The sequence below is a fragment of the Mytilus edulis genome, chromosome 9 (genome assembly GCF_963676685.1).
Source record: "Mytilus edulis chromosome 9, xbMytEdul2.2, whole genome shotgun sequence".
NCBI classification, from domain to species: domain Eukaryota; kingdom Metazoa; phylum Mollusca; class Bivalvia; order Mytilida; family Mytilidae; genus Mytilus; species Mytilus edulis.
This window is the reverse complement of record NC_092352.1, coordinates 10,206,435-10,215,476: the sequence shown is the minus strand read 5'-3', so window position 1 is coordinate 10,215,476 and position 9,042 is coordinate 10,206,435. Positions and strand designations below refer to the sequence as shown.

The following is a 9,042-nucleotide window of genomic DNA, read 5'->3' as shown; positions in this document are numbered from 1 at the left end:
ATCAACACATTTGTTTACTCCCTCGTTTCACTCCTCCGAAAATAAAAGTTGTCTTAACTAAATATCGTAGAAAAAAAAACCACAGTATAGATTTGTGCGTTAACTACAAGATCGCCTTTAGTTCAACATGTTCAACATAAATAAATATCGCCCCGATATTCCGACACCCCGTTAGTCCGAAACCCCATTAGTCCGACACCCCATTGGTCCGACACCCCAATAGTCCGACACACCAATAGTCCGACAAAGGTAAATAACCGCCGACATATAAAGGTCAGGGAATCATTGCAAACAGTATAAAGAATGGAGAAAATTGCATATCAATTAAAGAATATCTATATGAACGACCCCTTCCCAAGTCCCTACACTCCTTCGTAGAATCTTGATATTTGAACTATTATTGCTTATGTGTATATCACAGAAACAGATAATATCATGTCACCTGTTTGATATTACCATTGAAAAAGTACCATGACTACGTCCGTATAAGAAAACCCAAGGTCCTTGCAAGTTATGGTAAACTAATTTAAGATATGTTCTATTATGGGAACACATTCTACTAAAAAATGAATGTCATCAGCAGTCTCTCATCATAATGAATCGTGTACACGTGATAAGGTCTAGGGTACAGTCAAAACTGGAAAAACTGTCATTTTACCATAAAGAGGGACTATTGATTCCAACCATTACTACACTATTTCGATTCATATATATACAGTACACGAACTTAAATACCGAACACTGAGAGCCATGGCGAGTGTGTTTAAGTTTATAACATCTATAGTGAAAATGTCCAATCGGTAATTATCTTTCTATACAAAGAAAACTTGATTAAGGTTAAAACTTCGATATATATGGATGACATGTGCTGTCAGGATGAACATGAACTGAATAGTCATGAAACATTTGCCACTGGACAGTAGACAAAAATTAACTACCGATCATGTATTCAAACCGTCATGTCCATGAATGATGACATAAGCAACAATATTTGTAATTGCATATTCATAAAGCAACAAACTTTCTGTAATTTTATTTTAGTTTTTCATTTGTGTTTGTTGCATCTTTAAAAACACAACTTATCGGTTTTCTTTCAAACAAACCAGACAAACATGCGACATGAAAATAAATCTAGCTACAAACTCCACTTCTCTTGACATTGACACTGTTACAGGAAACTACTTGTTTTCATTATTTCGTTTTACCAGCACATTTTTGGCTGATTCTTTATGGAGAACGCACCAAACTTTACAAAGTTCTGTTTGATTCACCTCTATTTTAAGTGTTTAATGTATTTGCTTTAAATAATTCACTCTTCAATAATACACCACACCGAATCAACTTCGCATCTTACATACAAACTTTTATTCAGTAAAGCCTAATTGGAGCCTTAACTTTCTTATTTCCCTCCTTTGGGAGAAACACAAAGTAGTGTATCGCCATGTTAGTTATTTGACAAAACTTCAAAAAGTACATTTAGTTTTACCAAATGGTCGCTACTCGGCACCTCAGTCAGATTTTCTGTATTTGGTTTGAGTAAATATATGCCGTTATTTTCAATAATACCAACCAACCTTGATATTCCTAAGTTGCATTACCTGTCCTCAGTCATTTGATGGACAAGATCAATGAGTTTTGATATCAATTGAAAATTAAGGTGAGAAAAGAATTATGATCACTTTGGCAAGTGTTGCCTTTTTCCAACTAGCAGTAAACCTTTGGTGCATGGGACGTCCATTTGATTGGTCGAGGTCTATAATTTTCCACAAATGTCAGAGTGGTGACGTTTTATCCGATACCTCGTGTAGAGAGAGTACCACGATCTCTGCAGGTTAAAAACATTGCAACAATGAGGGGTCGTCGGTAGCCTTTTGTCTGAGGCTGTTGCAAGGTAAATGTGTGTCCCTATTAAATATACGTTTATCATCCAGCAGCACTCCAAGTTTCATGGACCTTTTTTTCACCCCTGATGGTATCTATTACAGTACCTACCTGTTGTATTTATTGTTAAATTGTTTTCGCATGTAATATTTGTCACTGTGCATTAAGCAAAATTATAATATTGTAAGTACTTAATGAATTATGTTATTATAATTATGAGGACTCTCGGGTGGATTAGTTTTAACTAATGATATTATTATCTTGAAATGAAGGTAATGTATTTCTTCGTTAATTTTTCTTATGTACTTTGTCTATTATATGCCTTTTCATCTCATCTGGCCCAGCATTTGGCGTTTTTCGACCGTCGTCGTCCGTTAACTTTAACATAAACGCTCTCCTCTGAACCTACTGGACCAAATTTGGCCACAATCATCATTTAGGTATCAGCTAGTTTAAATCATGTTTCCGATGAACCGGCCAACCAAAGCGGTGGCTGGCATGGTTAAAAATAGAACATAGGGGTAAAATGTAGATTCTGGAATATATCTCTCTAAATCCAAAGTAATAAGAGCAAATCTGAAATGGGTATAAATTGTTTTCTAGATCAAGATCTATTTGCCATGAAATTTTCAGACAAATCGTACAACCCGTTGTCGGGTTGCTGTAACTGAAATTTGTAAATTTTCAGGAAATTTTGCAGTTTTAGGTTACGATCTTAAATGTTATGATAGATAGAGCTAAACTGTACGATCTACAAAGTCAAACATGACCAAAATTGTCAATTGACTCATTGATTTTTCTTCTCCTCTGAAACTACTGAGAAAAATTTAACCAAACTTTGCCACAATCAGCATTATAGTATCTAGTTTTAGAAATGTGTTTGGTGACCATGCCATCCAACCAACATATAAATAGCAGACATGGCTAAAAATATAACAAAGGGGGGAAATGCAGTTTTTGACTTATATTTCTGAAACTAGAGCAAAAGAATAACGGTTGCATTATTTCATGCATCAATTATAAATAAAAATATCAGTAAAGCGACACAGGTTCCTTGTTACATGCTTGTTGTTGTAGAGATTATAACACAATTTGACTATTGTACCCCTATTTTTGACATTTTTACCTATTATGTTTGTTTTAATTTGTTCAAATATTGTTGTCAATATAGTGGAATTTTACACGACTATCATGCAAGGGCGAGGTTCAGAGAATATGTCCATTATGTAATGAGGGAATAGGGATGAGTTTCATATATTGTGCATCTGTAAAAATGCTGATGCAACTGATCTTAAATCAATGTGTATACCATATTATTATGTTATGAATCCAAGCAAGAACAAATTTACTGGCTTGCTGCCTATATGTAACGTACAGGTTCAAAGGAAATTATCAATTTTTGTGGAAAAAATATGAAATACTTTAAATGATTATACCAATTATCCTTTATAATATAATATGTATTTATGTTTCGTCTGTTCTGTTTTGATATGTTTGTATATATCGACCGGCCTCTTGTACACCTGTATGAGTCTGAGGTTATGAATAAAATCTTGAAAATATATCTATAAAACCAGATTTAAACTACCGTTTATAAGGAAATGCTTCTACCAAGTCAGGAATATGGCAGTTGTTATCCATTCATTTGATGAGTTTGGGCTTTTGATTTTTCCATTTGACTAAAGACTTTCCGTTTTCTTCAGAGTTTGGTATTTCCTAATTTTACTTTTTATTAAATAATATTGTTCAATTATACCCGTGTCAGATTAATGGGGTGTCGGACTATTGGGGTGTCGACTAATGGGGGTGTTGGACTAACGGGGTGTCGGAGCAATGGGGTGTCGGACTAATGGGGTGTCGGAATAACGGGGCTGCCCCTAAAAAGGGTAGGATTGGGAGAGTTGGGAATACTATAACTAAACTAACAGAGTCCTTACTCTCTTGTAACGTGCGTCGCATTGGTCAAACACACCTCAAATCTTCCTTATATACTGACTGCCAAATCGTCCGTGCAGAAAGGAATAAAATGGGTATTACTCCATCTCATTTAAATATAGAAAGACCTTTATATACATAGGGCCGTAAAGAAATGTATTTGTTTTAACAGGGGTGAGTCTGATCAACCCTACTTTATAATATAAAATTGAGAAAGGAAATGGTGAATATGTCAAAGTGACAACCACCCGACCATAGAGCAAACAACAGCCGAAGGCAACAATGGGTCTTCAATGTAGCGAGAATTCCCGCACCCGTAGGTGTCCTTCAGCTGGCCCCTAAAATATGCATAATAGTACAGTGATAATGGACGTCATACTAAACTCCGAATTATACACAAGAAACTAAAATTTAAAATCATACAAGACTAACAAAGGCCAGAGGCTCCTGACTTGGGACAGGCGCAAAATTGCGGCGGGGTTAAACATGTTTATGAGATCTCAACCCTCCCCCTATACCTCTAGCCAATGTAGAAAAGTAAAACAATAACAATACGCACATTAAAATTCAGTTCAAGAGAAGTCCGAGTCTGATGTCAAAAGATGTAACAAAAGAAAATAAATAAAATGACAATAATACATAAATAACAACAGACTACTAGCAGTTAACTGACATGCCAGCTCCAGACCTCAATTAAACTGATTGAAAGATTATGTCTTCATCATATGAATATCAGGTACAATCCCTCCCGTTAGGGGTTTAGTATCATACTATCATAAAATATATGAGAAGAACATAACCCGTGTCATGCCAACAACTGTTTTTTTAGAAATAAATGTGTTTAGTTCCGATGCAAAGACCCTATCAGTGAATCAATGTTAAAGCCAAAATATGCAATCTTTAATGACCTGACAACAGTATCGTAACTATATCCCCTTTTAATAAGTCTATTTAAAGGTTTTGTTAGTTTCTGAGGAGAATACTGACATTTTTGTGCTTTCTAAAGAATATTTCCATAAAATTTTGGATGTGAAATACCTGAACGTATAAGATGTCTGCATGTTGAGTTATATTTACGAATTATTTCCTTATACCGGTGATAAAATTTAGTAAATGTTTTGACCAGTTTGTGATATCGAAAACCCTGGTGTAATAATTTTTCAGTAATACATAAATTTCTCTCGCTAAAATCTAATACATTGTTACATACACGAGCGAATCGTACAAGTTGAGATATATAAACACCATAAGATGGTGACAAGCGAACGTCACCATCTAAAAATGGATAATTAACAATAGGAAATGAAAAATCATCTCTTTTATCATAAATTTTTGTATTAAGCTTCCCGTTTATGATATAGATATCAAGATCGAGGAAAGGGCAGTGGTCATTGTTATCATTAGCTTTATTTAAAGTAAGTTCTACAGGATAAATTTCTTTAGTATACATACTGAAGTCGTCATTATTTAGAGCCAATATATCATCCAAATATCTAAAAGTATTGTTAAATTTTTGTATCAAATGTTGTTTTGATGGGTCTTTGCTAATTTTAGTCATAAATTGTAACTCATAACAATACAAAAACAGGTCCGCAATAAGTGGTGCACAGTTAGTCCCCATTGGAATTCCAATAACTTGACGATATACGGAATCTCCAAAGCGAACAAAAATGTTATCAAGTAAAAATTCAAGTGCATAAATAGTATCAAAGCATGTCCAATTGACATAGTTCTTTTGTTTATTGCTACTAAAAAATGATCTAAAAGAGTTTGAACATATGTACTCGCATTCCGACTTTTTAAATGCCCAGTTAATTAGGGATGTGAATTTTTTCTTAATAAGAATATGAGGCAAAGTGGTATATAGGGTAGAAAAATCAAAACTTTGAACAGATTCAAAATCACCAATATATGCATGCAATTTATCAAGTACTTCCAACGAGTTTTTGACACTCCAAAAGTAATTAATTCCACTATTTTCAAAGGCCTTATTTGAACAATTTATTATCAGGTTTTTTATTGTACCAAGTGTACTAGTAAGTAAAACAGACAATTTAGTAGTTGAACAATGGCTGGAAGATGAAATAAATCTATATTTGTAAGGTTTTTTGTGCAGCTTCGGAAGCCAGTACATAGTTGGGACTTTCATTGTGTTTGGTTCTGCTTGTAAAGAAGTAGCTAAAAGTTTATGTTTGTTACAGATGTCGTTTTCTGAAAATGATAGTATGTTATAATTATTGTATGGCATTCTGAACGTGATGGAATGAAGTGTTTTCATAAAGCCAAAAAGAACTGGGATGTAAAATTTTTACATCCCAGTTCTTTTTGGCTTTATGAAAACACTTCAAATAGTTATCCAACTCGGACTTGGTGAGTCAGTGTATGATCACCCACTGCATGGCCTCCGGTGTTGAACCATTCAGCCCGATTTTGGAGTCGCACTTGATACTATTAGTACTTTTATTCCTGATATTTACCAGGTAAAAGTACAGGCATATAAAAATGAAGTCCTATCATATTTCTGTCGAATGGAAAAGTACGTCCACAAATCCGAATTTTGAGCAAATATATAACATTTCAACCTCATTTTACTAAAAAAAGTAGCACAGGAAGGTATATTTTGTATTACATATTTAATTTGATCAGGAAATAAATAGCCTATAGGCAATTGCAAATTTTGAGAAAAATTTCAATATGGGATCAAAACTGTATCGTATGCCCTTTTAAATATGGTCTACTTTGTTGACAATACATGAAATATTGGCTACTGGACGTTATGCATACACCAATCAATATCTTCAAGCCTCCTCCATTTTTCATATAGTAGATGTGTAGTTCTTATGCCCGTCAATCAAAACAACCATTTCTCTTTTGTGAAAATTTTACATTTGTTTGGACAATTTGTTACGAATTAATATTTTGACACAATAACATCTATGTAACCCCTGTACTGTGTACACCTTTATATGTATATATTGTGTAACCATTAGAAATAAACAGCTGCGCCACGAGCGCATGCTACGCACTTCGTCTCGTGTGTGAAGTTTTATGCAATAATCAGAAATAGTTTATGAGATACTGCGCGACATGTGAGAAACCCCCCCCTTTTTTTTTTTACAAAAAAACTCAATAACTCTAAGAGAAAATTTTGAATAATCACCAATAAGTATACAGATCTTATAATTAATATAAGTAAGAAGTGTGTAACGTTTTAAGCAGATAACCATTAATTGTTTTTGCGATACGGCGCGAAATGTGAAACCCCCTCCCCCCTTTTTACAAAAAAATCAATTACTCTTAAATAAAAATTTTGAATAAGTACCAAAAAGTAAATTGATCTTTAAATTGATATAACTAAGAATACTGTAAAGTTTTAAGCAATAATCGTAAATCGTTATTGAGATACGGTACGACATGTGAAACGCTCTCCCCCCTTTTTTTTACAAAAAATTCAATAACTCTAAAATATAAATTTTAATCATCACCAAAAAGTATACAGATATTAAGATTAATATAACTGAGTAGTGTGTAAAATTTTACGCAATAATCATAAATGTTTTTGAGATACGGTGCGACATATGAAAAAAATCACACCCCTGTTTTAGTTATAAAGTCCCGTAACTCAGAAAGTTTAATTTCTATTTTCACCAAAAAGTAGATAGATCGTTTGACTATCATAAGAAACAACTGTATAAAGTTTCGTGAAATTCGGATAAGCGGTTTTCATGTTACAGTGCGACATGTGGACGCCGGACAGACAGACGGACGGACTTATAATCAAGTAAACTTTGTATAGTTCAATCTATAGAAATTATCAAAAAAATATTGTAAGAAATATTTGATTTTCATTAATTCTAAGATTTTGTACATAAATTACGCCGTTTGTTTTCCCGTTTGGATTGTTAAAAATACATTCGTCATATTGGGGCCTAATATAGATAACTATAGTTTGTGGTATGGTATACTTGTAAGCTCATTGTTGGAGGCCGTACAGTGATCTATAGTTGTTAATTTCTGAGTAATTTTGTCGATTTTTCTCATAGGCAGTCATATTTTTATATCAATATATGTGTTCAGTACAACACTTTTCATTTTATGAATAATTCATTGTGTTTAATAGCAGAATTTGTTTTGAAGTTGTTGTTTTTTAAAAGTTTTTCCTTCATTAATGCATTTTCCTGGGCATGATGTGTACATTACATAACTTCTCGTATTTATTATTTATATTGTGTGTGATTAATTTAAAGTTATATACTTTAGTAGCAGAATTATTTATGTTATAAATCGCTAGTTTAAACATTTTCAAAATTTGATAGTGCATTTGTCTTTTAGTGCTAATATTGTTTATAACAAAATGTTGTAAATCACCGTCGTTTGTATATAGTATTCTTTGATGAGAAAAATACATTTAGCTTTTTCCTAGGATTTGCGTCCTTCGTTTTTTCATATATCGCATTGTTCGCAAGTAAGTTTTTACTGGATTAATTGTAGCTCCAATAACAGGTTCATTTCGTTAAGCCATATTGCCAAAAACACAAGAAATTGTATAAAAAATTATCAAATATTAGAGAGACGAGACTTTATGAATGGTCGGCTTTATAGTAGGCAAAACATCTTCTGCTGGCTAGAAGGCAAACTAAACATTATTGAATTATAACTTACACAGTTCGGTAGATTTCTGATAAACCAAATTTCTATAGAAATTTTGATAACTTTCGTGTTGGGTACGATGCGAAAGAATAATATTTTTAAAGTTTAGTTGGTATCTGTAATAATGAATAAAAAGAAATAACAATTGTGACCAAAGTTTGACTTCTATTTACCTTAAAGCACGTATTATTAGAGAGACCATTAGAGAAGTGTCTTTGATGGTACATAACACTGTCCACACTAAAACACACAAATAAACACAAATAAGGACTACACTAATACCGGCAATCGGTGCAGCAGATGTTAAATTCAATTTTCAATAATCAAAACTACTGTACTCAATTGCAAAGTTTATCCTCATTGCAATGTCAATCTAAAACCAGAGACATAACAAATTATACAAAATATTTCTCTGCTGAATCGCAGACAAAAATCTACCACGATAGCCAAATTATGTATTTTTATATATGTTGTGTCTTGTGTACTATTTTTTCTCTTTTTGTCTTTTTCTTTTTAAGCCTTGGCGTTGAATTTAGTTTGGATGTCTCTCTGGTATCTTTCGCCCCTCTTTTTGAG

At 33.1% G+C, this 9,042-nt stretch overlaps 1 non-coding gene across 1 annotated transcript; it reads left to right on the top strand.

Moving 5' to 3' along the window:
- Positions 1-6,069: 6,069 nt before the first annotated feature.
- On the top strand, positions 6,070-6,169 carry LOC139490484 (small nucleolar RNA SNORD90). The gene has a single exon (XR_011656351.1). It is a non-coding gene; the product is annotated as a small nucleolar RNA SNORD90 (small nucleolar RNA).
- The last annotated feature ends 2,873 nt before the right edge of the window (positions 6,170-9,042 follow it).